The 16,118-nt window shown below is 33.6% G+C and overlaps 1 protein-coding gene across 1 annotated transcript in view; it reads left to right on the top strand.

Moving 5' to 3' along the window:
• The first annotated feature begins 9,240 nt into the window (after positions 1 to 9,240).
• The window catches only part of LOC118194027 (uncharacterized), a 359,931-nt gene continuing 353,053 nt past the window's right edge, over positions 9,241 to 16,118 (top strand). Inside the window, exon 1 of the mRNA XM_035365210.2 lies at positions 9,241 to 9,378. The gene's annotated coding sequence lies outside the window, so the exon portion shown is untranslated. The remainder of the gene's footprint in view (positions 9,379 to 16,118) is intronic.

The raw sequence follows: 16,118 nt of genomic DNA, 5'->3' as shown, positions 1-16,118 counted from the left end.
TCACACCGCAGTCTTTAAAATGCACGCAAGTTTAGCTAGTACTAAAGCAGCAGCGAAGTTAAAAAATGCAGTAAGTAGTAGCTGATTTTTCCCAGCTGATATGGTATAAAGAAAACTTAGGCGTCAGCAAGTCTCACTGGTGGCGTGCTGATCTTCTTATCAATAATTATTAACTTAATCTCGCACTCCAGTGTTTGGTGAGATTGTTAGGCGAATGCATTATCTTCCCAAAATAAGGATCTGGATATACAGATTAGTAAGTGGTTGTTACTGACATGCACGAGTGCAAATTATTAAAGAGTTTGTTCTTCGCAAGTGGTACATATTTAATTTGTAACGATCCTTAAGTTTGTCTAGCTGTTAGGATATTAATTATGTAATGAATATTTTAGTTATGTTTGCGGTTATTGTAGTAGAATGAATTGAGTTCTACAGCTGCTGTGAACATTCGCCCCTAAAAGATAGAAATAGAAATAAAACCCAAAACTGAAAATCCTAAAGGATATTGCTATAGAAAATTCAAAGCTGACGGTTACCGTGACTTACTTTGTGTATACATCAGGTTTCTTGGAAGAGGGAAGGTGAAAAATGAAAAGTACCCTCACCGCGATTTGAAGCATGGATTTGAAGCATTAATGCTAATTGGACGTGTTATTTACTACAGTCTGTTACTTTAGGATAGGCGTTTCAAGGTTATTCAGTCCTTTCGGTTTGCCTCGTAACTATGGTGACTACAGTTGCATAAAATAGTCGAATCCCCTAATTTCTTCCCCCATCATTTCCTTTCAATGCATTTGCCTTCACGATAAGCGCACGAATGAATACCCATCTGAACTACAGTTTTAAATGAGGTGGAAAAAATAAGTGTTGTGCGATGATAACGACACGCGTTACGATCCGTAAATGAGGAGATAAGTAAAGATCTTAAAGTGTCTATTTTAAAATAACAGATAACTCCACGAGAACACAGATGGGGAGGATGCGATAACTTCTTATATTCTTCAATATTTAAAAGACGACTGGAGAAAAACAAAAGACCTAGTCGACCAAATTCTAATAGTAACGTGAATTATCGTCCATCGCATTTTAGTTCGGGCGCAAATGTAGAGACATTGCGTCACCCAGACGAGATAGTGGTTAGACACTCTGACTGCCGTACCGGAAGGTCCAGTTTCGAATACAAAAGAAGTCATGGATGTTTGTAAGCGTATAGTGTCTGTGCGGGAGGGGCTATTCAAAATACACGGCAAGATGTAATCCTCTCGAGAGCTAGGGAAGGGAGGGCGACACTCGAACAGTATCCGGGCTGTTATCCATCGGTATTTCCTCCGGAGCAGAAGCTTAGCAGTTAGAAAAGCGCGACCACGCCTGATATACCTACTTAGATCCACAGATGCCGCCATTGCTTCATCCTATACCTGTAAAGCTACTGCGAATATCCAGACGGGATATTTGCAGTAAACCACTATCCAGACGGGATAGTGGTTTATGACGTAAATGCTAACAGGCTGACAGCTGACCTTAACTTTTTCAACAACACTCTGAGAGTGAAATGTCACCACTGCAGATGCTATCCAGTATAACAACTAAGCCTTGCCTCGGATAGGGCCAGAGATCCAGAAGACATTTATTGAAATTTAAAGTTTAAAAAAATGGCAAACAAGGCTCATTTAAAATAAATAGTTACATATACAGTTAAGCTACATAGGCAGTAGAATTACATAATTCATGTATTATCATAATTGCATATAGACATATAGTTATTGATTTTATGTTACCAGTGTAGATAATGCTTACAAAGGCAGTGCTATGTATAGTTCAAGACGCGTGCATACGCCTAAGTTACTTATGTATCAAATAATTAGAGCACAGTTGTAGTAACATTCTCTTTTCAGTACTGCTTTAGCAAAAGCAATGAACTGATTACAAATAAACTAGATTATATATAATATGTACTAGATTATATATAATATGTAATAGATTATATATAATATGTAAGGCATTTCTCCCTCCTTCTTAGCATGCTTTCGTGGTGTAATGGCCAGCACATTCGGCTCGTATTTGAGAGGTCCGAGGTTCGAGTCCCGGCGAGGACATTGCTCATTTTTCGTCTCTTCCGCTTCAAAAATACCTAATGTCTCTACAGTGGCGCCTGAACTAAAAAGGTGGTGGATGATGATTCTCCACCACCAGGATTTTGCGATTGGGTCCTCTAATCCCCAGTTGCCAGAGCTGGGACAAGGGTTAGACAAGTGAGGCACTTGCCTCAGGTGAATCACTAGAAGGAGCACCAAATTGGCTATACGAATTCGAAAATTACTTTAATTATGTTTTTAAATTTGTCAATAATAATAATAATAATAATAATAAGCTTCGGAAAATTTAAATTAATAAAACAATGGGAAGAATTGCAAGAAAACCTGGAAATTAATGCAATATGCATTTCGATGTTATTTCTTATTAACCAAAAGAGAATTTTTTTAACATTTTCATTTGAAAGTTATTAATAATTGACTACACTGTTTTTTGAATTTATAAAGCTACGATTAAAAATACTTTAAGAGTTATGATGTAATTATGCTATAAGAATTATGATATTTTGGTTTAATACAAATATAGTTATTTTGATATTGTATATATATATGTGGGATTTTAAATCCATAGCTTAATATTTTTCCTCGAGCGCTGTCTGAATTTTAGCTGTTGACTGCACGAGTGAAACTGATAGAACTCTCGCAACTTTGTTTTATGAGAGGAGATGTAAGATGATATAGATGCTGTATTAATAGATGAACTATATTATAGATGTATTAATGTTTCATTAAATGTTTTTTATTTGAACATGATTTGTGATTTCGAAACTAAAGAACCCATATATATATATATAGGGCGCGCATTCACCTTTTTGCCTCAGGCGAAAAAATATCTTGGCACGGCTCTGCCAGTTGCCCTTTAAAAGAGGGAGTATGTAAGATATTTCTCCCGCCTTCTTAGCATACTTTCTTGGTGTAGTGTCAGCACACTCGGAGCGTATTCGAGAGGTCCGTGGTTAGAGTCCCGGCGAGGACATTGTTCATTTTTCATCTCTTCTGCTTCCAAAAAAATCATAATGTCTCTACAATACAATAAAACAGTTAAAAGCCTCAATTATGTACAATTTATGAATGTTGCCACAATACTGAATATGCTGATTACCATATAAACTGTATTATATATGCAAACAAAATATCATAAAGACGTTTGATTAAATACAGGTTATATTATTCATTGTTCCAGTACATTGCTGAAACAAAGCCAATAATTATTTACTATGGCTGGCTACTAGTATTAGCATACTAGGCAGCACAGTAGCTAAATACATTTTCTAATTTCCTTTTTCACAGAGGTAGTTTTGAGGAGTTTATTTACCCATTGTGGTCAGCATGAACGTAGGAATAAAAGAATACGGCTGACATAGTACTTCCGCGCTTTGGTAGCCGAAGGGGGTGTGGTACTTTTGTTTACATCCGGAGCATATTACCTTGACAGCGGTTTGGTAGTACTTCCCTACACGACTGTTCCGCTCAAATCGAAAAGCGGCAACACTTCCGCATAAAGGAAACATTCTTTGCTGGATGGCTAATAGCAATTCGTATAGTTTAGTGGCATTTCCGCACAAATCACGTTTTGGTTATCTTTCTATAACTTGCAACAGCGATTTTGATTATGAATATATTTTATAAAATTCTAAGCTACTGGACTACAAAAATAGTGATTTTAGCAAAGTGTTTATGTTATGTGCAAAGAATGATAACTATTTCAAGGTACCTTTAAAATGTCAAAATTTCGCAAAAATATTACACACTTTAAAATTAACTTTCCTTATAACTAACTGGTGTAAGTGTGAAAATTTGTGTACATCTTTCGATGCTCTTGATAGTGTATATGCTACTTTTATTTTATGTTCCAAATATCAAAGTGTTTTAAATAAAATACATGTTTTGCCATGCACCTAATACTGTATAATTTCAAAAATTTGGAAAATATAAATTTTGAGATTGAGTAGTGCTTTTCTAATTTTTAAACAGTTTCAAAACATGAAAACTCATCATCAGTGTTATTAATTAGTATATCAATACATTTTGCATATTTTTACATTGTTACAATATGTAAATTTCAGGTGTTTGTGCATTTAGATTAATTAGTTGTTTTAACTGTTTCGGAAAATGAAGCAAAGTTGGTATGCAGAGTAAGGCAATCAAGACTGTGATCCGATGAATACTGAACTGGTAGTTCGTCTCAGATTCGAATTTAGGCGAACGGGCTGGTTGCGCAGTTGGTCTGCGGTGTTTCTCCTACGTGTAACTGTGAATAAGATAATTTACATTAGAGAGCACCTCACCCCTTAGACAGTTAGCTCTCATGTGCTTGCCATATTCAAATAACTATAACTTTATCAAGTAATTCCTATCGAGTTCTTGTTAAATATAATTTGTTGCAGTTTCTATCTGTACTTGAGTCTGCATATTTTTTAAACCGTGACTGATATCCATGTCAGAATCCAACTTTTTAAATTTTTGTTATGTCATAGTTCTTATTTTGGTTGCTGTGCACTGCTAACTTGAAGAAAGATTTAAAATTTTATTAAATAGATTTATATTTATACTGAGGTTTATTGTTCAGAAACCGTCCTGTATAATATGGTTGATGGTACAAAAATTAAACTTAGGTATAAGGCTACGAGCCTAATACTGAAAATGAAAGGCTCTTCAGTGAAAACGTTGTATATTTATAGTCAGAATAAATATTATGTATTCGTCTATTTAAAAGAAATTTTTAAATATCTTTTTATGCATTTCAGTTAAGAATCATCTAAATTAAAAAAGTGCATAAACTGTAATATATGGTATGCAAAAAATAAATACATATTGCTGAATTTATGTATGAAAAATCAACATTTTGTAGCAGATAATCGTTAATATTTTGAGTTTTTTGCTACTAAGTGTGTGAGTGGACGTCCTAGTTGCATCTTGAAATAATTTTTGCAAATCGTAAGTTAAAATGCACCCAAAGAGAACCTTTAGAATGAAAGTAAAACTCTTATCTACTTTACAAGAAAGAGAGAGAGTTGGTATTTTTAGCAACTTATTGCGAATTCAACATAAGTAAAAAGTGATTTTGTAGAGGTCATTAGGTTCCCCCCCTCCCCGAAACTAGGAAACATGAAAAATCAACTGTAACCTCACCGGAATTCGATTTAGAGATCATTCCCTTGCTGGGTGGATGTTGTAACCACTTTCACCCTGAAAAAATGCGCGGGGGGGGATGCGAATACTATATTCATTTAGAACGACTGGAGGATCCCATCGAATCGACCAAATCCAGATCGAAACGAGTTATTGTTCGAACATTTTAGTTCGAAAACTGTCAAGATTAACAGGCCTTTTTGGAGCCAGTTGTAACTTCGTCGAGATCCGAACCACGGATCTGCTAATTGCTAGCTGAATGTGGAAACTAGTTACACCACACGAATATACATGAAGGAAATTCGATAATTCCATACTAACAGAAAAGTTTCAGTTATATGCCTTTTCAAATTTTACAAAGCGAAAATTAAAGCGCACATTAGCATACTGAGCAGATGAAATCACACTCAAAGAACCCGAATGAAATAGACTGATCAAAGTTCTAGACAGATAAGCCCATAAAGGAAACGAATTCATGACAGTGGCGCCAGCATATTTCATACATATAGAGCCAAAACACATCTTAAATTGCCGCTCTTATAAATTGGTCATTTCTAATCTTGAAGAATTAAGCTTGTATCAAGAAATGAATTCCAGTAACAAATGAAATAAGTAAAAAATTTTGATTGTACTAGTAAGAAGCAGCATTGAAAACAAAATTAAATGCGAAATGTTTGGAGGAAAACAGTAATATCGAATAATACCGTATTTTCGTATTACTTACAGTGATATATATATCTTCGATATTGATATTATTATCTTTTACTTGCAGCGAGTTAAATCTCAGCCGTGAAAATCAAAAACAAACAGTTAAGAATTTGAGGCCATTTAAAAATTTGCATAAAAGATGTGATAAATTTTAGTCATCCGCAAAAGGCACTTTGAGCAGGAAAAGGCTTCAGCTTGTATGTTCCCAGGCGTATTAAAAATTTTACAAAAATTAATGCGTGTAGAAGAACTCATCTCTTAAAGATAGTTTCTTAAATAATACTGTTTGTTACTTGTGGTTGGGTGACTACTGTAGTCGTGATTTCGTTCTGTTTGTTGATAAAAAAACTGTATTCAAGAATGGATATGTTGAAGGGATTTGTTGTTGTCATATTATCTGTATTTCTTTTCCCGCGGTGTTTCATTAGTGATGAAATCCAGATCATGTCGAACATTCGATAACTTCTCATTTACAGAAATGCACTTTTAAAAAAATTACTATTTGTTTCTATAAAATATCATTATTTATTAAATTTATTCCATGAATGCTTTTCAAATAATAGTTTTAACAGATAATTTTGAAAATTCATGAACATTCTATAGTTGTGAATTTTATAAAGCATAATTCATTAGCCCAAACTGTGTTCTGTGGAGCACTGTGGTTCCAGGCAATACATCTGGTGTTCTGCAAGTCAAAATTAAACTTTGAAAGAATTTTTCAAAACCACATCGACAAAAAGTAAACCTCTACATTAATTAATTGAGTAATATTATATTTTTGTTGTTTTATTACCTAAAATAGAATGGAGTAAGTCTCCCTCCTTTCCGCATGTCTTTGTGCTGAAACTGGAAGCATTCACGACTTGTCTTCGGGAGGTCCGGCGAGGGCATTGCGAATTTTTTCAGCTTCCTGATTCGGAAACATTCTAAAAAAACTCTACAAAGCAATTAGAAGTGGGACGTTTGGTTTGGTGTGGTTTAGTTTATTATGTTAAAGCACACTAGGGCACTCTGCCTAAGGGAAAGGACGCCTTCGTAGAGGACTTTCTAAGCGAAACTGCCTCGTATACACGTCACACATGGGAAAAACCACGAAAACGCCCATGCAGCCAGCCCGTTCACTTGGATTCGAACCCAGTTCGGAACTACCAGTTTTCAGCGATTTTACAGTTTGGCCGCTGGTGTGCTGGAGGTGGAACGAATCTTAATGTTTCTCGAATCCGAATCCTTTATATCATAATAATAAGAGGAATTAAAGAGAAAAAACAAAGTATTTAATGTTAAAAGATTTTAACTGAAGCAAAATTTGAAATTTGCACTGAACAGGGAACTTTAAATTCTCTAAGAATGTAGCACTCTGAGCCACCATGAGTTAAGTTCTAAAATTCCCACAAAAAAAAAAAAAAAAATGGACGTCAATAAAACTACTCTTTCCAAGGTTTTGAAAATTAAAATAGCTTTAAAAAAAGAATTAGAAATATTCAAATGACGCAAGAAAAGAGTAAAAATTAGAGTTTCCAAATCTCGGATCTTTTCCATGATTCGTAGGTTTCGGATGTTTCAAACGTATCATCCCTAGAAACAGCGATTTTCTTTTCGCTTTCAACATAAAGCGAAAATAACACTGGTATATAACGTCAGTGGTTCTGATGGGAGTTATTTCCCCACCAGTGGCAGAGTGATGATCACTGAATCGTTCATTGATCATTGAATACTTGTAATTCGAACAGGGTTTTAACCCAGGCGAACGGGCTGGCTGCATAATTAACGTTCGTAGTTTTTTTTTTTTTTTTTTCACATGTAACGTGAAAACATACGAGATAGTTTTCCTTAGAACGTTTTTCACGAAGGAATCCTTCTTTAGTCATATAGCTCTCATGAGCTTTATTGCCATATAACAATACCCTAACCTAAACAATGCTTTTAAAAAAACATTACCCTCCTTAGGATAGTAGAAGTTTCATAAAAAAAACTGTTGTTTTATAGGTTTTCCTGAGTTTGAAGATTGCTGTCTTAGACTTTAAGGATGGTTTATTTTGAATAACTAATAATAATAAATATTCATCAAGAATCTATTTATTTTTATCTTTTATTCTATTTTTATTAGATAAGATTGTTTTATCTTTTATTTCTCTTTTAAAATGTAATATTTCACTAAGTGCTGAAAGATTCCTATACATAATAATTAATAAATGTTATAGCGCACTATTATGAAGCCATAACTTTGAATCCTTGCAAAAGCACAACGAGGCTTTTAAGAAACATCTACAAAATCTTAATGACTCTATTAAGTCAAACTGGTTCAGTCATATTCTGGGCATTAAACTTCTTTTTTAAGTTTTTCGCCTTAATTCAAAGGATAAAGGGTTATAGTTAATGAAATATGGCAAACGGCTACCTGCCTAGGGGGAGGAATGCCTTCGTGGAAGGCTTTCTAATGTTTACGTTACACATAGAAAAAAACCACGAAAACCAAACATGCAGCTATCGCGTTCGCCTGGGATTGAATCCGGGTCGAAATTGCCGCTTTCAGAGCTCTTAACCACTTGGCCGCTGATGAGGCGAAAGGATGAAAGAATAGCATTTCAAGGAATATTCTGATACTTTAATTTACCTAATGTTCTCCTCGTTTGATTTTCTTCCTTTTTGCCAATGTATTGCTAAAGCAATTCTGTTTGACGAGGGATTACGCCCGTTTCACTTTCGTATCCACTTCTAGACATTTCCATCGTACTTTGTTCTTAAATAACTGCCGTTTCTATAACTTCCTGCTTTGTCGGCAGCGCTGCTACAAAAGAAACGCATTCGTAAAAGTAATTTTCTCTCAAGCTGATCTCTGCATACAATCTGCAGCCCGGTTATGCAGTGATAACAAAAAAGGCTCCTATTATTAGTTAACTCAGTAGATCGGAACATCGCGAGCGAGAAATAAAATACAGTAAATCTTTGCGACACAGGCTACGGAAGTTTCCGCATCGGAGGCTTTGTTGAAAAGGAATAACGAGATGTCCCTCTTAGACAGTTAAAAGACATATGCCGGTATATCAGCAATGTTAAAACTAAAAGATACCGTTCAAGCCCGTTGCTGTTCGTTGACCCTTCAGCCGCCCTTGGGCAAGGTTCTCCATTCCAGTCTACCAGTACGGAAGTAGAGACATGGCGTTTTTCTACTTTTATATTTAATATTTTATTCGATCATTTGTGCTCCAGTGATACAGTCCATAGTGCCTCAAGCACCGTCCTTGCGAATCTTGCTCTTCAGGTTTCTTCCGTTCATGCTCTTCACAAACTGCAAGGTTGAATATCAAGAGAGTGCTCAGCAGAAAGCAGCATACCCTTATTATGTGGACTATCAAAATGCGAAATTCTTCGTATTTTATTTATTAACTGTGCCAGTGACAAATGTGCTAATGACTGAAAAGCGTCTGAAACCTGTCAATAATACGTGAGTACTTGTCTATGTATTCTGATATCTCTTTTTATGATGCTTATCACTCTCAAAGATGGGCGTTTGAAAAAAGTCTGAAAAGGGAGTTAAAGTATGAAGTAGCGGGTTCAAGAAACAACGACCTATCATTAATAATTTGCTTCCAATTTAATAAGAATATTGGAAGCATTCTCCGTAGAGGAAACTGATAACTGATGGGTGAATGACATCGAGTAACCCACGCATCAAAGTGATGAATTAGTATCTTTTTCATACTTAAAAGCGCTTTCTGAATTATTGCTCTTAGTTGGTGACTTCTAAAACATGTTCTTTTTAATGAAAAGATATAAGAATATGGGGCATGTTTTTATTACTAAGCCTAAGAGCTGGACAGTACAGTTTTTTATTGTTCAAAAGGCTTAGAAATAAAATTATTATTCTAATTTTATGCAGTAATTAATGATAATTATTAAAATAGAATTTCTTACTTAAAACTTTTCCTTTATGACAAATGCTATACCAATTGTAGCTTTAGAGTAACTACTAGGGCAGGGATTCCCAATCCTTTTCTTTCATCGAACCCTTTTAAAATAAATGGTTTTCGACCTCAACCCCCTCACATTTTGTCTATAATATACAGCATATAACGTAATCATAATACAAATAACTGCATATAAATAACTTGAAGGTAACAATTAGACTAAGAATATGAATAAAAGTTTTAAAAAAATGATTTATTAGATTGATTTATTATTTTTAATTTTTTCAAATATAAACAAGTTTTAAAAAAGTCATAGATTCTAATTTCACACAAGGTCAGTTTTAATTAATGTGACCGCTTCGCTTGATGTATTGATGCAAATTTTTAAAAATATTTAGCATAAAATTACTTTAATTCTTAAATTATGTAGTTCAAAACTATTCAATATGTTTCTTGTTTTCCGTAGCAATTTATTAACTTGACTAAATGGGAAAAGTCAGTAATAGAGATTTCGTAACAACCTTTATTTTAGAATTGTTATCTTGTATGACTTTTAAATCCCAAAGTTATGTGTTTTGAATAAAAGTTGTACTTGAACGTCCTGCTTTGTTGCTATCAACTCTTCTTGTATCATAATATCAAGATCAAATATATCGCAGTTCAGCGGTTTTTATGAACTGTGCGTTTAAGAAATTTATGTATATTTAAAAAAATATTATTCTACTTTACAGTTTGCATTCTGAAATATTCAGCGAGCCATTTTGAAACACTTTTATCATAAGTTTTAAAGGCTTCAAATAATAAAATATTGACTCAGAGTTGTAAACTAGCTTTGAATTAAATTTGAATTGAGTTTTAAGCTTAAAAAAATCTCGCTTTTCTTTCTTTTTTAAATTCTTCTCTTGATTTATTATGTTTAACGTTAAAGCCAAGAACCTTTCTAATTTAAGAGTCAGTGAATTTGAGCGATCTGCTTAGTTTAGTTTGGTTTGAATCAGAATACATTCAGACTGCATATTTAACAATGCCAATATATAATTGCCTTCAAAAATAGGTGGACTGAAACCCGAATGAACCAATTTAAATGCAGTTTGAGACTGTTTTACAGCACTATACTTTTATTGACTTTCGATGGTTAACTTTAAAATTTTTTTTTTTAAAATCAGTTTTCTATGTGTCTTGTAGATATTTTGTTTCGAATACCACAGTAATCGGGTTCTGATTAAAAATCTCAGTAATTAGCTGATATTTTATTTCCATTCAACATTCAGTTAAAGACTTTAGTGACATCTAGATGTTACTGATAAGAATCCGAATTTACGAGCACTCGTCCCCGTCAGGTATCCGTTAAAATCGTTAGAAATCATTTAGAGCTTTTAGGAACCATTAGGAATCTTGTTAGAGAATCGTTAGGAACCCGTTAGCAGTTAAAGCAGAATAGGAATGTTTTTGTTCGAATAAGTATCATTCTAATGCCTCAAAAATGCGAATCATAAAACCAATTAGACAAATTAAACAAAAAACCATCTAATCAACTTTACCAAAAAAAATTACAAAAATCTGTGTAAGTTAATAGACGCATACATTTTAAAAAAGCAGAGAGAAAGTTGTTTAATTTTTGAAAGTATTTAGTAATTGTCCAATGTTTTCTGTCAGTCAAACTCTATGTTCTCTCGACATTTTAATTCTGTTTGTTTGAATCATTTTCTGCTTGATACAGAATGTGTTTTAGTGGTGTTTCGTGCGCGACAAATGCTAAGTCCTTGAGTCTAACCTGACCTTCGTTCACGAATTTCTTTCCGAGAAGTTCCAGACTATAACTAACAACCGCAACAATTTCAAGCTCTTCCTTGTGAGGCTTTGTTATTCCCAACGCAGTCGTATACGTTTTTCTATTGTTCGCTTATTAAAGTCATTCGAGATACAGGATGTTATTCCAGTCACGGCCTTCTTCACACACTTGTGCATGTTTTATAGATGCTCAAAAATGATCTCCGAGAAGAAGAAAATATGCGGTCTTTTCATTTCTAATAAAATTTTATCTCAGAAACGATACTGCATAGCTTTTAAGAACCAATAATTCAAAACAACTATGTTTATTTATGATTAACTGAAAGCGAATTCCAATAATCTTTACATTTCCTTTTAAATGAGTTACAGTACTATTTCAATCAAAGCTTCAGTTTAGCAAAGATCTTTTTGATTAAATATGTGAATGTTTATTTAATAAATTTAAAAATAACTTTAAAAAAGGTCATTTGCTTTAAATTAATTTAATTTTAACGAAAATCTTGTGTAAACTTTATGTGCACGTAGAAGATATATATTCAAGTCATGCGGCTGACACACGAAATGCATCCGATTTGATTTCCTGAAATGCATATCTTCCAGAAGAACAGGAATTTCTAGAATAAAAATATTATCATAGAGCGGTCATCAAGAAATTCAAACTTTATTCCTACTACAAATCTCAAGAGGAAACATATAAATCTTGTTTACTGCAATAATAAGCGATATTTTCTCTAAAGAAATTAACAGCAATTATATATTGTTTTAAGGAAAAAATAGATATTAGAATCAACAAAATTTAGTTCATGATCTTGAAAACATAATTTACTTAATTATTAGTTCAAAAGCATGTGGAATTAACTATCGTTATTGCGAATATCGACCTTAAGCGCTTAAAAATTAATTATTAAATTGGAATTAATTATTAAATGTTAGTGTACAGTACCGCAAGCATAAAAATGTACGCATATTTATGACTTCTTTACAGCCAAGTATGCTGAAAATATATACTTTTGTTTATTATTTTACAAAATCATCTAAAAATTTGTATTGATTAAAATTAGCTTTAAACTGTTGAAGTTTCACAATAGTAATTTGTTCATTACTGCTTTAATTTCAGAAATGTTAAAAAGTATGCATACATTTTCTCTCTTTTTTCTTTTATTCTTTCTTTTTATAGTTTACTTTTATATTTTCCTTTCTCTCTTTATTTGTTTTTGCAAACTATATGCATTTATTAGTTTCTTACCATCTTGAAATACTTTTAAAAGTAATGCATTTCTGTGAATTGCAAAACCTTGCTTAATCTTTCTAAGCAAACACATTTCCCTGTCCTTTCAATAAACTAGACAAGAGCGAAATGCGCATTTAAAGATGCCAAGACTGTCTCATTTTTCCTTTTATTGCAAAATATACACAGTGAACTCTAGGTTCACGAATTTAATTTACTCCTGAAGGTGTTCGTCATCCGAAATGCACGTAAATCGAAACTATTTTCCTCATAGGAATTAATTTACAATACATTAATTTGTTCTTGATCTACAAATGATTGTTTATTTAAAATTTACAACACTACGCGCATAAGTTCATACAAAACCATTAAATATCATTGAATCTAAGACCAAATAATAATAATAATAATAATAATAAGAAGAAGAAGAAGAAGAAGATGAAGGAAAAGCTAAACAGATAAAATAGAAGAAGATTAAATTGTAATATCTGTAATGAGTGGAAATTGTTGAGGAAAGAAAAAAAAAAAAATAGTGTTTGGCCGAGGACTCCGCTTCCATAAAAGTTGGATAACTGTCTTTCTGGGGCATCTTTCATCTTTTCTTTGTATATTAGTCCCACTCGACTCTGCTTGAGACTTACTGTGCTTTCATTTTATGCAAAGTTTGTCCAATGTAATTTGTTGTTAGCTATGTTTTAAAATGTTTCTATGGTGAGATTTGACATTGTCATTGGTTATGGTTATTTGAATAAGGAAAATTATACGAAATTATTTGCTTGAGGGGAGAGTCTTTCGTGAAGGGCTTTCTTATATTCACGTTTACATAGGGGGAAACCACACAGCTATCCATCGATTCCAAGTCGGATCTGGGATCGAATCCAAGTCGAACTTCCATCGGTATTCAGCGGTCTTAACAACTTGGCCACTGGCAGAAATCATTGCCATTGAAAGTGCTTATACTGAAGCTTGCTACTGTTTTATCGGAGTGATATCATTACATGAAACTTTGCATCTTATCCGACTTTGCCCAAATTTCGAGTATTAAAGGACTAAGTTCATCTTGTCTTCCTTCCTTTTCCTTTGAACATGTTTCCTTCACAATGGCCTTTCGTTGCGGCTTCTGAAGTTGTTTCAGATCTTTCTTCTTAAACTCCTTTTTATGGTTCTGTAGTCCTTTCCCCATGTCTTCATTGTTAAATTTCAAGCCTATGGTTTTGCCTATCGAAACAATATCCTAGACAGCAAGAACATCCATAGTATCAAATCCCGAAGAAACTCTGACTGCAACACAATCTAACCATAGTTTCCTCCAACCCGATTTCAGGGTTCTTTAAGTTAGATTATACTTAAGTTAGATTTATACTATTTTCTAATAGTTATTTTGATTTTTTAGCCTTTTCTGTTATTTCTTGTTTCTCTCGCGTTTGCTCACCAGGATGTAAATGAGTTAGTGCGAACGAGATTGTATTTAAACTGAAGTAGCGAAAAGGTTAGTCAGAGCGTATTTCGTTATTGAGTGCGCACGCTGTTGTTTCTACCAGATGTTTGAATTTTGAATCTTGGCTTCGCATTCTTGCCGCCAAAGTTTAACATCATGCCGTTGTCGGTTTCTGAATCAACCTGCTAGATTAAATTAATTCGCGTAGTCTGGAACTACTAGTTTATCTTTAAATTTAGTTTAGTTTACCATAATCTTTAGCTTTATCGCTACAAGTGGATGGTGGATTTATACGCACAAAGACTGTGCCATCTGTAAATAACTGAGTCGAATAATACACCCTTCTCCTGCTGCATTCTTTTTCTAGTCTTAGCGATAAGTCGCTAACACACTTTCAAGTAGGTCTGATAGCAGTTTAAGATACCCAAGAATACTGGACGTTACAAAGCCCTTTGCTGCGAAGTTTGGTTAACGAGAGTTAAGTAATGGAGAATACTGAAATACTGTTTCTAGAAGTCCATTAGTGTTACTTCTGTGGAAAGATATTTTTTAGAGTCATTTGTTGACGACTTGAACATTCGTAACTAGAGACATCATCCGAAATGTTTGGTGTTCACGTAATTTATTCATGATAACAGGTGTTAATGATCCCAGGTTTCACTGGGCAGTACACATGGTCCGTCAGAAAAGTGTATACACATTTTGATAGATGTTATCTGTGTACTGGTTTCGAAGATTTATCTTTACAATATGCTTACTTAACACAAGTCGATGCTCTCGTGACTGTAATATTTGACGCATGATAATGTACAAAAATAGCCTTGGAGGAACTTGAAGGACGCCGTGTAGTGCAAGAAATTGATTGTGATAGAAGTCCTGCGTCAAAAATTTACAACGGCATGTCCCCAGCAATCCCCAGCGACACATTGACCAACGTTGTTCAAGCAACCGCTTGCTGTTGTGTTATGTCTGGTCATTAATTGTCACCACTCTGACACTTTGAGCACTCTGATTAAAACTGTACAAGTATAGATGCAGGAAGCTGGTATTAAACTTAACCTAACCTATTATTTGTATGATTATGTTACCCTATAATCAGGTTCGGTACTAACACACCACTAGGAACTTTCTTTCGTTAAAGCTTGTACACATTTTTTTGTGACGGACCCTGTATATAAAGTTTTTTTTATAGAACCCAGAGTTTCAACAGAGAGATATTAATGACTTTTGAAGAACTCTTTAAAATTTCAGCCCTATTTACCAAACAGCCTCACGCGATGATATCTGAAAACGCATCGATCTTGGGCTTTAAGAATCCATAACTTGAAGTACAAACCGCAAATATTACAGAGAATTTTCTGCATGCTTCTAAAATTAGTTACGGAAGGAGTAGAATCTAAGAAAATCAACGAACTTCATCTCTTCGTTATTACATTTAATACCTTAATTTTAGTAATAAGTTAAATTAAAGAAAAACCTTAAAATTTTCATACAAAAGATTTTAATACAAATCGCCTTTTCTTGCATTTTCATGTACTTTAAATATGAATATAGCTTTTAATCATTATAAAGAAAACATAGGAAGCTCATTGAATTCAAAGGTAAGAAATAAATTTGTTTCAGATTTCTTATTTTCAGAGGAAGCCATGAGAATTCAACCTTGTTTCAGTAAATCGGCTATTGTTCCGTATTGTTTTTTTATTTTTCTTCTTCCTTTGTTTCTCTACCAGATAATTAGATTTTTGAAAATTGCGGAATGTAATTATACTTTATGTGGTTTTAAAAATGAACAGCACAAAAAATAGCACTGTACCGCCTCT

This window comes from Stegodyphus dumicola, chromosome X1, assembly GCF_044657685.1.
Source record: "Stegodyphus dumicola isolate Sdum_Otavi_A_Nest chromosome X1, ASM4465768v1".
Lineage (NCBI taxonomy): Eukaryota > Metazoa > Arthropoda > Arachnida > Araneae > Eresidae > Stegodyphus > Stegodyphus dumicola.
This window is presented reverse-complemented; position numbering and strand designations above follow the sequence as displayed.